An 18,398-nucleotide genomic window follows, 5' to 3' on the forward strand; every position below is an offset into this window, starting at 1 on the left:
TGAAAAAAAAAAATTTAAATAAGGAATACCTTAATTAATTGTGGCTGATTTAGGGGAAGAGATTCTGCCAAGATATTTTCCTATTTCTCAAGTTTTTTTTTTCGCAAGATTTGGCATTTAAGGAGTTTTCCTCTTTCTCAAGATAGCTTGTAATTTAGGAGCAATTTTCCCTCTTTGTTGATCTTTAATTGTGAAGATTTCTCACAAGATTAGTAAATAAAACTCCATGAGAATGTTTCTTTTTCATGTCTTGCAGAATTTTTTCTTTTTTTTTTTTGCTTATTTTCCTCTTACACTTGGGGTGAATAATATATACTATTATGCCCTTGGGTTAATGGCCATTTCGTCTTCTTTTCTTTGCCTTCTTTAATGGGTCCAAACATATATTCCTCATTGATCCACGTTTGGATAAAAAGTTGGAAGGTTTGTTGTAAAATTTTAGCTCTCTCCCTTGTAATAGGCCCACTTGGCATTGAGATATCCTTTCTACCAACTAGATCCATGTCCATTCTCACATCATCAAGTCCTTGCCCTATCCAAAAGCATGCCACAAATTCGCATCATTCCTCGGGCATGCTGGCTTCTATATGAGATTCATTAATGACTTTTCAAATACCACCCAATCTCTATGTAAACTGTTGCAGAAGGAAGCCAATTTTGAGTTTGATGAACCCTGTATAAACACATTTGACACGTTGAAGGAGAAGTTGATCACAACACCTATCATGAAGCCACCAGATTGGAACATACAGTTTCAAATCATGTGTGATGCAAGTAACCAGGTCGTAGATGCAGTTCTTGGGTAGCGGATAGTGAAGGATCCACATGTCATCTATTATGCTTTCAAGACTTTAGATAGTGCTCATGTGAATTACTCCACCACTGAAAAAGAGCTACTAGTCGTCGTATTTACACTAGAAAAATTTTGTTCCTATCTGTTGGGAACTAAGGTTATTGTGTTCTCTAATCATGCTGTATTAAAATACTTACTGAAAAAGAAAAATGTCAAGCCAAGACTGATTCAATGGATTCTGCTGCTGCAAGAGTTTGACTTAGAAATAAGGGACAAAATAGGCATGGAAAATTTGGTTGTTGATCATCTCAGATGTCAGCCTCTGGATGAAGAGCCTGTACCGTTGAAAAATGAATTCCCATATAAGCACCTTTTCTCAACACAATAAATCACACCGTGGTACGTAGATATTGTCAACTTCTTGGTCACAGGTACACTTATAGATGAACTTTCCAAGTCACAGAAAGACAAAATAAGAAGAGAAGCCAAATAATGTGTGGGATGGTCTATATCTATGGAAGCATTGCAACGGACCAGATTATCTGCCAATGCGTCCCAAAACTAGAAATCCCTTATATCTTGAGTTTTTTCCATTCACATGCTTGCGAAGGATATTTTGGTCCCAAGCGCACAGCCCGAAAGGTGTTAGAATGCAGTTTGTTTTGGCCTTCTTTGTTTTGAGATACATATATTTACTGCAAACCTTATGAAAATTGCCAAAGGACAGGAGCTATAAACCGCAAGGATAAAATTCCTTTGACACCCATTCTTGTTTGTGAAATTTTTTATGTACGGGGAATCGGCTTCATAGGGCCTTTCCTATCTTCTTTTAGGAACGCATACATTCTATTAGTTGTAGACTATATCTTGAAGTGGGTAGAAGCTAAGGCAACCTAAATAGATAAAGCAACAACTATTATCAAATTCATCAAATCCCATATCTTTGTACGGTTTAGAGTACCTCGCACAATGATCAGTGATAGGGGCACGTATTTCTGTAACCAAGATATCGTGACACTTCTCAAAAGATATCATGTCACTCATGGTACTTCTACTGCTTATTATCCACATAATAATGGTTATGCAAAAAAATTTAATAAAGAAGTGAAATCCATACTAGAGAAGACAACCAATCCAACTCAAAAGGACTTAGAGGATCCTTTCTGGGCTTACAGAACAGCCCACAAGACTCTCATTTGAATATCATCATTTCCACTGGTCTTCGGTAAGGCTTGCCAACTTCCTGTGGAGTTCGAACATAGAGCGTATTGGGTAATCAAGAGCTGCAATATGAAGATGGAAGAAGGCGGAGAACAAAGGAAGCTACAACTATAAGAACTAGAAGAGATAAGAAAGGAAGCATATAAAAACGCATGCATCTACAAGGAGAAAACAAAGACTTTTCACAATCAGATGGTTTCGAAGAAGCAATTTTCTGTAAGGTTCTGCTGTATGACTCCAGTCTGAAATTATTCCCAGGGAAACTGCATTCTAGTTGGCTAGGACCTTTTATTCTTACAACCATCTATCCCCACGAAGCTGTTGAAATCAAAAGCTTAAACACACACAAGATATTCAAAGTAAACGGGCACCGACTTAAACCGTTTTATGAGGGATTTACTAAGCAGCAAGTTGAAGAATATCCTCGAGAATCCTATAGATAATGAGTGACAACCTGCAGACTACGTCCAGCCTAAGACAATAAAAAAAGGCTTTTAATGGGAGGTAACCCATTTGGTTTCTTTATTCCTTCTATTTTCTTTTTTGTCGTTTTTTTATTATTCATTTTTATAAACTGTTAATGCCACTTTAACTTACGTTTTTCTTCCTTATCACAGGCCATTAAAAAATCAACTCAAGACTGCTAAGTTCTCAAACAAGGATCATGTGAAGCCCGACTGATATCATGAGAATGAGAATACCCTTATCCAAGGCTCGTACGGATATGTTGACTCTTGTCCAAGGGTTATTCAAATAGCGATGCCTGGGTAGCAAATTGGCAATCACCAACTAAGCCTTACCCAAGGCTTGCATTTCGGTCACCCATGTGTTTTGACCCAAACAGACCGCATAAGCCTTGACCTAAGGTAATGAACATCGAATCTGAGTTAAGATCATGCATAAGCCTTGCCCAAGGCTAACATGTTGGACCAGGCGGGAGGGGCAAAAGCCAGTCAATTGCATTAACCTTGCTCGAGGTTTACTTTCTAGAAACAGGTCTTACATGAGTCTTGGCCTACTATAAGCCACATTTGTCGCCTATTCTCAACCACCTAAGCCTTGCTCAAGTTTAAAAAAAAAAACACAAACCTTCCATTTACGCCTTGGCCAAAGCGCACGGAACCTGGTGCCCATTTTAAAATTCAAAAACTTAAAACCTTTCCCACATCCACCCTCCTCTCAATCACTCTTAAACCTTGCCCTAACCTCTTTAAATCTTTGGTAACCTTTAACTCCCAAATCCTGACTCTTAACCACCAGCAACCGTAAACACCAGAACCATGAGGTAAAAGAGATAAGCCTATAAGACCTGTGACCCCCAGCCCTACTTTACCATTCATCGTGCTCTGAAGGGTGTTGAGTGAGTAGCAAAGAAAGTAGAAAAGAGAGTAGCACAAAGTGCACTAGATCTGTCAATCCTATATTCATAGCCAGAACCACCAGATCCAACGAGTTTGAACTTAATGGCCACCTCGCCTTCCATGAAGACTTGGAAAAAAAGAGGTATGGGGGAGTCTCTAAACTCCCCAAAATGTCGGATAAGTGTTGTCACACCCCCATCCTGAAAACCCTAAACATCAAAGAAGAGGTTTTGTAAATGATCAACAACATCAACTGGTCTCCTTACTTTGAGAACATCGTACCAGCATATGTGGAATTGGTCCTTGAATTTTACTCCACTTTTGAATTTTATGAACAAACTAATTTCACATTGAAGACACCAAATGTAGTCTCCTTCAAGTTGATGGGCCAGCAGTTCAACTTTTTGCTCACTTAGTTCCAAAATGCCTTAGGATTCTCTGACCCTTACCTCGAGCACCCATTCTTCGATTTCAATGAAGATTTCAATCAGGCCACTGTTTATGGAGAGCTCTATGATAACCCACCTAACACTTACGACCCAGCAAATTCAAAGACCTCTACTTACGAGCACCAAGCATGAAGTATGTAACACCCTAAATTTTTTTCCCTTAACCAATTTTAAAACTACAATATTTTTGGTCTACAACCTTGCAAAATTCTTCATTTAAAATTTCAAACCCTTTTATTTTAATTGGTTTTTCCAAAATTTTATCCAAGTTTACCCAAAGTTTAGGAAAAAAAGCAACGAAGGAAAATAGCTCCGGAAAAAACTCATACAACGACCTCGGCCCACAGTCTACGACTTGCGCGCTGCAGCTAGCGACTATAGATAGGCCGCGTACACTGCATTGCCTTCTCGTGCGATTGTGCGCATGGCACGCATGCACATCGCACGGTAAGGTTGTGCATAGTGTGTAGCATAGCGCACCTACCCACGTAGCTGGCAGCCTGCACGTGCACAATGCATGGTGTGGCCACCTGCGCACGCGCACAATGATGTGCTATCACCAATAGGACAACCTCGTCCTATCATTTAAATGGCCACTCTTGGTCTTTCTTTTCTCCTTTTTCTTTTGGCCATGCTTGGTGGACCCCAAAACCACCTCTCTACTCTATTTCGTCAATTTTCACCAAGTGGTGCAAATTCGGCCTTCCTTTTTTATATTTAAACCTCTTCCTCTCAATTTCCTCCCCATTATTCTTCTTTCTTCACTTTTCAAACATTTAGAAAGAGAGAAGAGATATTTTGACATCCCAAATGCTAATTAAAGCATAAGGGTACCAGATATAAAAACAGATACGAGTGCATATAAGGTAAATGTATGCCGCGAAATAAATAATTACAATTCCTTATAAAATGATAATAGAGTTCCATTCATACAATACTAAGAAAAAAAATGGACTCATTAAAGTAAGGGACAAAAAAAGCACTCATAATAGTTCACGGATCCATGGGATCCTCGAAGGCTTCAAGGGCTAGATCAATGATTGGTTCCTCACTATCATCCTCATTTGGGGGAGAAGGGCATGGAAATGAGTGAATTTCACATACTTAGTAAGAAAAATAATATTTAAATAATGTCACCAAGATTTCAAAAGTAATTTAAACTAGAATAAAGTACTATAATTATTCAACATCGGGAATTGTGTCAGGAGTCCATTCAGTAATTATGAAAATAATTTACTTTATTAAAGAAAATTTCAAATCTATCATGTCATATTCATATCATGTCAATCAAATTAATCATACTGAAAGTATAAAAATTCAAACAAATCATGAGATGTTCTTGATTTCATTTTATTCTTCATACGAAGTCGTTCTGACTTCCATCTACTAAGGGCAATACAGATTCCCGACTACCCATGTAGAATGACCAATTCATTTCATATTATATCAGCAATTTGCCACTTGCCAAATCAACAACACATTTACAGCTTGCTAGACCATGACATGATCTATGACCACGGTCGTGCAAATCACAATAGTCCTACATGTAAACTATAGTCATGATCGTACTTCATCGAGGTGACTCCTACAATCATATCACGTCACCACTCTTGTCAGAGGGTACGCCGTCATCCACAGGGAGCAGTCCTCTAACTTCTTTTCATATTAGATGGGGAGAAACAAAAATCCCTCAAATATAAAAAAGCTAACGAAATATTTTATGAACCATGCATGCCAATACCGATATATATTTCTCATGCTTAAAAAATAACATAATGCTCGTTACTTCATCATTATACAATACAACATGCATCTTTTCATATTAGATGGGGGAGAAACAGAAACCCCTCAAATATAAAAAAGCTAACGAAATATTTTATGAACCATGCATGCCAATACCGATATATATTTCCCATGCTTAAAAAATAACATAATGCTCGTTACTTCATCATTATACAATACAACATGCATCAACATTTACCACATGAAAATTAATTATTTTAGTTAAACATGCAAATAATCAGTTTATATACATTCATATAGCCATGCATTAACATGTAATAATTTTTATTCAAGCATAAAAACTAAGCATACAATCAATCAATTAAAATTTTATTAATTTAATCTATAAATACTCTTTAGTATGTTAAAATAAATAATAAATTCCTTACCAAAACCTTAGAGTTTTTCTACATATTTCTTTCTGTTATTTCTTTGCCTTCTCTCTTTAGCTCACTCTCTCTCTATTAAACTCTTTGGTGGATGAAAGAATGAAGTTGAAGTGGCGAGGAAGTAGTGAAGAGGGGTCCCTATTTATAGAAAATAGGGACCATTAAATTTACACAAACTGGCGAAATCTTGTGAAGAGAGAGGAAACTAAAAGTGACTTGATGTGATGCGATGACTAAAACAATACTAACGGATAGACGACGTGACAACGGCAACGTCACAGCAGTGCAAAAGTCTGAGACAAGCCACCCGAACGACGGTGGTACGGTGCCCAAACAACAGTGGCATGCCCCCAAGGGGGTTGCACGCGCATGCACAAGTCCTAGTTTGGCCGCATGCATATATACGAGTACGGGGCATGGGGCCCGCGCAGCGGGGGTTTTTCCCGCAGGCGATTTCCATGGGATTTTCCCACTGTTTTCTCATCTGTTTTTCCCTGAAACCTTTTTAAGTAAATTTTAAAAATAAATTTTAACAAATCAGTATTCAAAATAAATTTTAATAATTATTTAAGCTAAATAACAAATTAATACATAACTCATAAAATTAAGTTTCATCCAAAAATTAAAACATGAAATTTTAAAGAGTTCAAATGGCCTTAGGGCCTGAATAATTAGTGGTTTACAATATAATTAAGTGCAAAGGTTTTTGGGGTGTTACAGATATTTTAGGGAGCGAAATAGAATGTTTTTAGGAAGGATAAGGAGAAAGAAAAGAAAGAAAAGCTTAGAGTTTCACAAGCTCATTCGAATGATTTCTAAAAGCTCTTCTTTCATCACCAAGAGGCTAAGTCAACCTGGTTATAGTAAGAGATTCTTTAGTATTTACTTCCATACCTTTAACTGCTCTTTTTAGCTAAACAACATAATGATAACCTGATATGCTTGTGAATGCTTTCTTGGTGTAATATTTCATTTAGTTTTGGTTGATAATCTACTCCAATGTCTTTATGCTTGTTTTGAAAAAATAGAATTTTTATGGGTACTGATCCTTTGCCTTACTCTTGGTAAAAGCAAAGAGGGGTATTTTGATGAGGCACTACTACGTGAAAATATCCCGATTGTCAATACCAGAAGTAATGGATGTTTGGCCAAATGGGTTGGACCCCCATCGGGTTCCGATCATGAGGCATGATGCTTAAAGTTTGTTACTTTATTAAGATACATGAAACATTGTTTAAAGTGATGTTATGCTTGGTTGAATTATTGGTTGGTTATCTATGCAATGTTTGATATCGTCTTTCCATAGAAATATTGAGTATACTACATGAAAACATGAAAGTTATAAGTTTGCATGCGGGTTTGGCCCTTTGCCTTACTTACGTAATAGTGAAAAGGGTTATTCTATTGAACCTTGGTTCAAAAGGGTGACCTGAAGGCCAAGTCCGAGTGAAATGAGCCTTTAGGCCGGTTATGTGATATGAGCCTTCAGGTCAGTTATGTGATGTGAGCCTTCAGGATGGTTATGTGATATGAGCTTTTGGACCGGAGATGTAATATAAGCCTTCGGGCCGGATATGTGATATGAGCTTTCGAGCTGAAAATGTTAAAAACAAGTCTTCGGGCTGGATAACTCGAAGAATCCTTATCGGATTCGGAAAATGGTTACATTGAACATATAGCATGCTTATAATATGAAACTGTTACATGAAATAAATAAGTAAAAAGAATGAAAAAATCTATTCGACTGCATTCTCTAGGGGGTTTCTGTTTTTCCTCCCCCCCAAATAAGTGTTGATGATCGCTCCCTGTAATGATTGACATTTCCTCTAACAAGAGAGAAGGCATTAGGTGAATATAGGATCGCAATGATGAATGGATCACCATGGATTAGAGTCTAGATGGGGGAAATGATAAGGACTTGAGAAATGGGTTGGTAATTCATAGTGGCAGTCAGGGATCCCTTCTGCCCTCAGTGGATATAAGTTGCAACGGCTTCACGCGAAGGTTAGTAAAAGATAAATAAATTTTAAGTATCGTTTAGAATATCATTTTTACCCCTATGATGAAATTTCTTGTTTTTTCTGCATCGTTTATGCTTTCTGATATTTCTCTTGTCCAACTTCTTTGTTTTAGTATTTTTGTTGAAACGAATCTGCTTAAAAATGATATTTTATCATGTTGAATATATGTTTATCGGGTTTTTATAATGATAACAATTTTCATACGATTTAATGGCTCTATTCCACAACGAACTCTAAGGTAAGAGGTATACGAGCTTTACTCAAATTGTTTATCCTTTAAACCTCAATCGTGTTGAGAAAGTTAAGAGTTTGCTCTTTAAGTACCTCTTAAAGTCTAGCTAGACCCAATTTCATAATCTTGATAATACTCTAGGACAAAATTCAAGTGCAATAGCTACTCCGCACTCTGATGAGATTTCCTGCCAAGGGGACTATCCTGTATTAAATTGTCATCTTATGGCCTTATTATAGGGAACCGAACTTGAAAGGTTATAAGTGATCTCTTAATTCCACTTCAATGTAAAAAAATTTATTTTGCACTCGTAATCTATTGAATTCTTGCTCCATTTTTACCCAATGAGTATCTGGGACATCACAAAGTACATCCACCATTTTCTGGCCAACTCCTTTTCCAAGCGCAAGGATGCACCAAGTACCCTATCCAAAATGGAGTTGTATTTCTTATGGTGCATGGTGCACAAGGGATAAGTGAACTTAGGCTTCTGGATGACCACAAATTTTCCAATGTCATCACCTTTTAACGCCCACTGATCCTAAGATTCGTCATCACTCGACTTGCTGTCAGCCTCACTGTCTTTGATACCACAGACAATGACCTGCATGTCACCTGCCCATAAGCACCCCTGAACTTAAGTACTCTAAATGCGATGGGCTCGCTTTTACTCAAAGACGGCGCCCCTTACTTTGCACTTCCAGGCCCACCTGTCCTAAGAGGCCAGCACATATCCAAAAAAAAAAAAAAACGGAGCCATGAGATCCTACAATCCCCACTCCTCCATAACCCAAACTGAAAGAATTCATAGACTTCGTCCTCATGTAATTCCGCTGGTTGGATGATTGAATGAACCTCCTCCAGCAATTGACATGAAAATAAAATGAAAAAGTTGATGCAGTGATCTGGTTACTTACCCAAACAAGGTGACCACCAATAGCCCACACCAGATGAGCCTCTAGGGGAGTATTATGTCCTCTTTTCTTTCTTCTTGTTTCTTTTCTTATTTTGTATTGCTTTTTTATTCTACTTATTTTCTCAGTTGTTTACTGCATGTCTTGCATCACATTGGGGACAACGTGTTATTTAAGTGTGGGGGAGCTTAGGTACGAGTTTAGCTACATGCTGCACCTTTAGATTTTTAGGATAACCATATTTTGAACACTCACTGCCCCACATCCTTAGCCATTACCTAAATCACATACACATACACTTTCGGCAATTCTTACCCCAACCATCTTCACAACTATTTCGGTTATTTTAAAAACAACTTAAATGTGATATTTCAAAAATTGAATTGCAAATTACAACCATCTTATTAGAATAATAGCTTGTCTTCCATCACTTTACATTAAGAACAGTCATTTTTAATCGTGTATCCAAAACATGACTTATTTGGAGATTGCCATCAACAAAATCTAATTTTCTCTTACTTTCAAGTGAATGTCAATGCTTATGAAGAACTCCACTACAACCTGTCCAGATTTATATGTTTAGAATTATACAGTTCATGTCTAAAACTCTAAAAAAAGAGAGAGAAAAGAGAGCATAAATAATCTACTCCTCTAGTCACCAAAATTTGTGATCAGTTGAGTAATCGAGTCCATACATCATAAATGTTTGTCCTCGTGTCAAAAAGTTAGTGACAATTCAAGCCAAATGATTAGGAGTGGTGCTAGTAGCCACTTGAATCTGTGACTAGCTGAGTAACCAAGTCTATTCATCACAAATATTTTCCCTCACGTCAAAATGTTGTTGACAATTCAAGCAAACAAAAGTGCTTAAGTCACGCACAGATAAATTTATTATTTTTAGCATGAACCAATTGCATGAAATCTTTATACTTGATAGGTTTTGTGGTTGTTCTGCTGGGTATTAGCTATTTCTCTTTATGAAATTTTTTTTGCAGAACTCTTATGTTGTGTCTTGATATTGGTTAAAATGGTTGTTCATTTATGTGGTTGTATGGAAATCTATTCTATGAACTCTTAGTTGATGGTCATTCTTCCAATTTGAAAAATCGAGATGTTACGTATTGAGTTGAGATGGAATTGATGGGAATGGTTGGGTTAGAAGTGAAGAGTTGGGAATTGGTGATTCTTATGAAATTCTTGAGGGCAAGCACAAGATAAATGTGAGGGAGTTTGATAATGCATAAAAACATCATCTTCATTATCCATTTTATAGTGCTTAATTGGGATAATTGCTATTTGATCTAAGTTATTCCATTTATTTTGATGCAAGAAAAGAGATGGAGGGCAGAACTAGGGAAAGCAACATAAAAATGGGTAGAATTTGTGAAGAAGTTGTCAGACTAGGAATAAGCCTTACCCAAAGCTTAAGCTTAGCAAGCAGCGACAACCCTTGTTCTTGTTCACTCAAGCCTCAAGTAAGGCTAAGGTATTAGCAGGATTATAACTCGTGGATTCGCTCAAGCCAACCTCGACCAAGGCTTACATCTCAATAATAGGAAAAATCACAACTAACCCTTTGGCACAATTAACACCAAGGCAATAATACTCGACCAAGCCTTTGTCAAGGCTTAGGTCACATGCAACTACTGACTTCACATAAAAAGGGCGTGCTCTTGAGATTTAACAAAGAGAATCCCACCACAACTGGGATTGGCAACTAAAAATCAATGGGAAGATGATTTGGAAAGCAAACTAAGTGCCAAAATCATTGGAGGAATCCCAAAAGGAAGCATTAATCCTTTTTTGCTATAAAAAAGGCTGCCAAATAGAAAACAACAATCATTTTTTTCCTCACACTGCCCACTGCAGTCCTTGCAATTTTTCTACATTTTTCTGCTCCCTCTTTCCATTATTCAGAATAAACTTTGTGTTGTATTAAGACTCACCATGAGTGGTTAGACAATTTTTCTTTTCCCAGTTAATTGATTTAGTGAAACTTGAATTTGAATTGTGAGATAGAATTGAGTTGATTCTAATTTTTTTTCAAAGCAAGTATTTGTTTATTTCTCTACGTATATACATATTAATATTACTAACCGTTTGAATAAGACACGTTGGACGCATGACACAATAATATACAACCATTCGAGGTAGCTCAAATCTGTAATTATTTGAGCTGAGGCTGTATCAATGGCGATAAGTTTTGGATTAAGGGAACAAGCAATTTCGCTGACTGTTTCATGCAGATGAATCCGACAATTTGAATCAGGTCCTTCTCATTTTTAAGGCTATTGTAAATTAAATTCCAAGGATGTTCCCAAGGTTGTTTGATCAATGAGAACCAATTAATGAACGTTTCTCGACTGGTTTAAAATTGAGGAAGAATTGGTTAGAACATTTTCGATAACTAAAACTATTTTGTTGCATTTTGATAATATTTATTTTTGCATTAGTGATCAATTACATAATTAGAGTGTAGCTATTTTATTGACTAGGAATGCTTGCATAATTGATTATTCTACAATTTCTACCCATGATTTTATTTCTTTAAATCTAGACTTATTTAGATTAAACACTTTTTGTTATCTATTCCATTCAAAGGAAGAAAATTACCCGTTTTAATTCTGTTAAAACTAGTCACAAAGAGAAAAAAATAATCCTCGGTTCCTTATGGAATCAACTCTGATTGCCACTACTATAATTCAATATTATTGGAAAATATGATTTTATCTTTGGTGGATTCGGCACCCATCAGGATGACTCTTATTAGTAGATAATCCTATAAACGTTCTTATGACTTGATTTGTTAATAGCATTAAGAATTAGAAGAATTTAGTTTTAGCTATTAGATTCAGTTGTGTGAATTGCTCATCTAGATTATTTATTCTTCTTCGTTCAAAACTAAATTACCACTAAATGCCAAAATATCTTCAACAATTACAGGTTTAGAATATTTCGACTGGTAGTATGTTGTAGTGTTACTTGCCTAACAGACCCTCTTTACAGTAAATAGCAACAATGATTATATATGCATAAAAACAAATAAATACTGATATTCAATGGAACTAGAATTTAAAGCATTTAGATCTCACAATACAAATTGGAGTTCGCTAAATCTGTAACTGGAAGAAATAAAGTTCTCAACCACTCATGGCAGGTATAATTACATGATGATGTTCTTATGATTGCTGGGAAGAAAAAAAGGAAAGAAAAAAATCCAAAAGAATCTCTGCTTCAATGTGTGGGAACCAAAGTCCTTTCCTTCGACTTCCTACTCTTTTTAAACCCAAGAGGATTAGGATTTCTTGTTTTGCCCAGGATCTTTTTCAATGTTTTTGGCTCTTTTCTAGCTTCCTGGAATTATCATCTCCTTAATTTTTGGTTTCCTCTTTAGGTTGCAACGAGATTCTTTTTGTTATTTTAAATATGCATTTTTCTGTTTTGAACTAGTTGTACTCAACTAAGCTTTGGCCAAGGCTTAGTCAATTGTGACTGGGCATTTGTTCGACTGTCATGACATTCACTATGCCTAAGGGTTAATCACGTATCAGCTCGCTTCTATTTCTCCAAAGGTGTAAGCCTTGCCCGAGGCTTAATAGTGCGCTCGTGAGATCCGTAGTTCCTTTTGATGCATTAGCCTTACCCGAAGTTTGATTGTACGCGGCAAAGTCTATTATTGCTGCAAGATCTAAGCCTTACCAGAGGCTTATACCATGACTGACAGTTGTTCCTCGAACTCTGCTTTTTTATGCTATTATTTCTGACTTTTGGCTCCATCTCCTATCCTGGATCAAAACAAAGAAAGTAGCTCAAATCAGATTATAAGCTATTCAATTAAGCACTCAAAAACGGATAATAGAAATATTGTTTTTGCGCATTATCACCCTGCTTCTGTCCACGTCATGTCCTAGGCGCCAAAGCACCAGGACAGCATGCAAACACAGTTTGTTGTGTGTGTGTTTATGCATACAGGAGCTGTGCATTCCAAGGCAGATCTCTCTATCTCACTACAACATGTATCGAGCGTTGTGAGACGCACATAGCTCTGGCACGGCCCTGGGCACCGAGAGTGTTGTGGAGGCAGATGGGCTAGAGCCACGAATGTGGGTTCGTGGGATTCTTCCCCCATATGTGGACTGGTTTCTAGCCTTGGAATTTTGAAAGAAAAATGGGAATTCGGAAAAGAGAAAAATTAGGAAATTAATAGAAAAAATATATATTTCTACTAATTTAGAAGTAAGGTTAATTAAATAGAGAAATTATAAAAATGGGAATTTGGGTTAAATGGGAAAATCATAAATAATAAATTAGTTCTAATTTTTTATTTATAAATAATTAATTTAGATAATTAATTAAATAGGGGATTTAGTAAATTCGTCTAAAATGGGAATTAAGTTGAAATTAAATAGCAAGAAACAAATTGGGTTAATCAAATATTAATACATTTAAATAAGAAAATTAGAAATGGAATAAATAAATAAATAAATAAAATTAGGAAACTAAATTAGGAAATTGGAAGAGGAAATAAATAAATTAGAAAAATATAATAATACGAAAATAAAATAAATAAGATGAAATCACCTAAATTAATTTAAGTTAGTTAGAAAGGGTTTGTTTGTTATTTCTGTTTTTCTGCTGAATGTTGTATGTATGGAGGATTTTATTGCTAAAGGGTAAAATGAAATGAAGGGAATGCATGAAACGGAAATTAACTAGAAATTAAATAATAATTAATGATTTGGGTAATAAAATAATTAATTTTAGAGCACTTGAATAAAAGAAATAAGGGAAATAAATCAACAAATAAAATTGTGGAACTTAAATAGGAAATTTAAGAAAAATTGAATTAAGTTAAAATGTAGTAACGTAGAAAATAGATAAGATAATCAAATATAATAATGTAAAAATAAAATAGATAGATTAAGATCACCTAGATGAATTTAGGATTAGTTAAAAAGGTATGTTTGTTATTTCTATTTATTTTATGTATGTTAAATTGTATTGTTTAATTTATTGAGTTGAAAGGGTTATAATTGCTAAAGGTTAAAATGAATTGTGATGGATTGCATGAATTGAAATGAAAAATGAAAAAAGGTTAGGTTGTGAGCCGGGGAGGGACATGTAAGTTATGGAAAGAACATGAGAAGGGAAATGGAGGAAAACATAATAGAATTAAGAAAGAGCAGGTTTACGTAATCAAGGTTGTGTCTAAAAAGAAAAAGGAGTCAATAGTCTAATAAGACTTATTTAACCAAGCAATCTAGTTAAATTTGGTTCATTTGATTTTCAGAAAGGACTTCGATCGATTGTATAGATATTAATTGGCTTTAGGAGCTACTATGCTATGGGTGCAATTAGTTATTGATTCTATTATGTGGGAAGATTCAATGTTTTTAGGAGGGAAAGCTAGACTTGATTGGTATTCACGCTCTAGAGCTCAAAGGCGTAGATCATGGCGACCAGAGTGACTGTGGGATCCACCCGGAGAGAAAGAGTGATTGCATGCTCTTACAGGTAATATATGTAAATTGTTATTAATTGCTATTGGCGCACCCATCCATAGGTAGTGGTGTCCATATTGTCCTCCCTAAAAATAGATGTTAAATGATTATGCACGCAGAATTGGTTATGTGAACTTTATTAAATATATAAATGAATGTAAAAGATTTAATAAAGAAGAAGAGTCAGTGAGTCAAAGTCAATCATTAGAGTCAGTCCAGGTATGTGTATAGAGCTTGCATGTGATTGATTGTGTGTGTAATTGCATGGGGTTTTGGAGATTGAAAAACGGGAACAGGTGTGGCATCAGGGATTGTATGTTATCGATTATAAAGTAAGGATTGTAAGCTAGGAATTGATTGATGAATTAATAGATTGATTGATTGATATTGCTTTTATTGCTAAAAAGATTTTCTTAAAAAAAACACACTACATTTTATAAAGAGTTTTCAGTGAATGCATTAAAAAAATGTTTTAGAACATTATGTATGGTCTGTTACTATTGTTATTGTAACACCCAAATTTATTATTTTTATTTTTTAATTTATTTTAATTTATATTAGAATTTTAGTTTAATTTTTTAATATTTAATTTATAAGGTTTTAATTTAATAAAAATAAAAATAATAATAATGATAAAATAGGATAAAATTATTTTTGAAATTTAATTGAAATTGATTTTGGAAAAAAAGGGTGAAATTTTGGATTCTGGGGGTGTTTTTGAAAAGAAAATCGAAAATCGGAGGTCAAAACGCAATTTAAGAAAGTCGTGCCACGTCAGCAGCCCAGTCAGCAGCCCCGGTCAACCAGAACACGCCGCGTGGCAAGGAAGCTGACGCGGGAGGCTACGCGGGATGGAGCCACATGAGCGATCCGCGTGCACGCGATCGAACGGTCCAGATCTCACGTGTGCAAACGGCCCAAATCTCACGCGCACGGATGGTCCAGATCTCACGCGTGCGGACGGCCCAGATTGAATCATGCACGGATGGTCCAGATCGCATCGCGATGGACGGCCCAGATTTATTTCCATTTTAATCGCGATCGGACGGCTCAGATTAAATCATGATGGACGGCTGAGATTAAAAGGGGAAGGTTATAAATAACCTCACCCACACCCGACCCCAAACCCCTAGCCGCCAGTGCCCTCGCCGGAGAAGAAGAACCAGTCTCCGGAGGAGCTGGCCGCCGCCACCCGCCGCCGCACCAGAGGGTTTTTCGACCGCCAAACGAGGTAAATTTTCTCCCCTTGGCTCGTTTTTCGATGCTGAATTCGTCTATGGCCAAATCGAAGCCAAATCACCGGCTAATCGGCCAAAAAATACTACTGAAGTCCAGCGGCGTCGCCGTGGCTTCCCTCGATTTTTGCCTCCGATGAGGCCCTTTCCGGTTTCTGTTCGATGCAATTTTTACACTACTGTGATCACCATCCTTTTCTCTACAGGTTGACCGGAGCAAAACATCAAATCGCGACTCGCGCCGGAGAAGCCACCGCACCTGAGAGCTCCGCTGCCGGTAGGTCTCAGTTTTTTGTGATTTTTTGGCCCACCGAGGGCCCTAGGGTTGTTTTATCGCAGGAACCAATGCAAGTTTGGCTGAATTCAACCGAAAATGGCCAACCCGAGGCGGATCGTCGCCGCGGGAGGCGGTGCCGTCGCCGGAGCACGGCGGAGCCGCCGTGCCGGAATTCCGATATTGGTCGAAAAGGGGCCCTGGGTCTGATTTAGGGTTTTTTAGGACACGTGCAGGTACCGGTAGTGCGTTTCAGTTTCCTGAAAAAAAATTCAGGGAATTTAGGGACAGCCCGTAGGCGCATTGTAAAGCCGATTTCAGGCCCCGAAACAAGTAAGGATCTCTCATCCTGTTTCCTATCACGGCATTAAAGTTTAATAAATTATAAACGGTATTTTATGAATTAATATATATGTATAATTGATTAAGGTTGCTAATGGAGCCCGAATCTGATATATTTTCGGTCAGGTGTTGTTTGATCTATTTTTCAGCTTTAAATGCAGTATGGTATTTGATGTATTTATTTTATGATTTCGTATGCATGAATCATGGTTTCTTTTATGGTTTAAATTATGGTGAACCCGATGTTGTGTTGTTTTGTTTGGTGTTCATTATTGGTTTACGTGTTTGTGTATGATTGGATAATTAAGACCACGGAAAATGGGAAAAATGTTATGTGAATTGATAAATGGATAATGTGGACAGCCTGACTAGATATCCTGGAAGATGGTGGATGGACCGGATCCGTAGGGAACCCTACTAGGAACGTGGTCTCTTATATCGGACGGGGTATGGAGACCTTATGTATTTTGGCGCCCATACCGGACGGGGTATGGGGACGGCCCGTTTCACCCTCATACCGGATAGGGTATTGAGTTTTATGGGTTTGGCGCCCATACCAGACGGGGTATGGGGACGGCCCGTTTCACCCTCATACCGGACGGGGTATTGAGGTTCATGGTTTTGGCGCCCATACCGGACGGGGTATGGGGATGGACCTGAAATCAGATTATTAATGTTAATGGTTCACGTGTAGCGGGGACCCCCTATAGATCCTTATGGATACTAGTAGGCTGGTAAAAGAGGAAATTTGTTGTCTGATTATTGAAGTGCAAAAGTATAACATGTGTTATGTTATAAAGTGTATATGATTTTATGATGGTTATAATGTTATTATTTTCATATGTTATTTTCACGAATCTCACTGAGGTAAGTGGACAGTAAAGGTGTTTATCATTAATAAATGAGTTTGTTATAAATGATGCTCCATTGGTCGTTTTTGTTTTCTATCAATCTTTACTCCTGTGACAGTGAGATAGTGTGATGTCTTTACTGGGATAGTGTAGCTCATTCCTTACTTAACCATTTCAGATCAGGAAGACGTCGTGTCCGAGCTCATTCCGTAGGAAGACAGCGAGTTAGACGCTTAAAGATTTTATAGTTCTATTTATAGTTTTTATTTCGAGTAAAATTAGCTTATTCTTTCATATGTTAAATACGTTTATGGTTATTGTTTAAAAGATGTTAATCAGAATTTTTATTTCGCTTCCGCATTCGAAACTTTTAATACATACATCTTCATTTAAATTTCCGGGACTGTTACAGTTATTCTTACTGAGTTGCCTGGAACTCACTCCAATCTAGATTGCTTTTTTAGGTTAGGAAACTGCTGATAGGGTTAGCAGCTAGTAAAAGTGAGAGAAGAGTCTCCTAGCTTTGGTTTTAAATTTATTTGGTAGGAACTATTATAAAGTAATTTTAATTTATATGTATCAATTGTCTCATGCAATAGATTTTATATATTAGAATTTTAATTTAAGAGATGTGTTATTTTTATGTAGTTTTGCTGTATTTGAATAAATTTTTAGTTTTATGTTATGATACGAGTGGTTGGCAACTGTTTTCGGAATTCTGGGAATGGGATCATAAAAATATCAACATTTTTTGTATAAAAATGTCCAGAATTTGTTTAATATTATTTGTTTACATATTCCATGTTAATTTTTAATCATATTGAATTTATCTACTGATATACAAACCATGTGAACGTTTATTTTAAATTTGTCTATATAAATATAGCAGCGATGTCATATCATCGTCCATATCAATGTTTTTTCAAATAAAAATTTTAGTAAATTAGTTTCAATTCATCTTCGTTGTGCCAAAATCACTTCATTCTCCAATATTTTGGATAATCTCATCACCCTTTGGTTCTCCATTAAAAAT

The 18,398-nt window shown here is 36.5% G+C and overlaps 1 long non-coding RNA gene across 3 annotated transcripts in view; it reads left to right on the forward strand.

Moving 5' to 3' along the window:
• Window positions 1–17,759, forward strand: part of LOC110808791 (uncharacterized) — a 63,691-nt gene extending 45,932 nt beyond the window's left edge. The window contains exons 7-8 of one of the 3 annotated variants that reach the window (XR_015817868.1): window positions 10,498–14,676; window positions 17,544–17,759. This is a non-coding gene — a long non-coding RNA (uncharacterized LOC110808791). The other 2 variants (XR_015817874.1, XR_015817867.1) reach the window with 2 other exon arrangements.
• The last annotated feature ends 639 nt before the right edge of the window (window positions 17,760–18,398 follow it).

The sequence above is a fragment of the Carica papaya genome, chromosome 3 (genome assembly GCF_054855325.1).
Source record: "Carica papaya isolate Zhongbai chromosome 3, ASM5485532v1, whole genome shotgun sequence".
Taxonomy (NCBI): Eukaryota; Viridiplantae; Streptophyta; class Magnoliopsida; order Brassicales; family Caricaceae; genus Carica; species Carica papaya.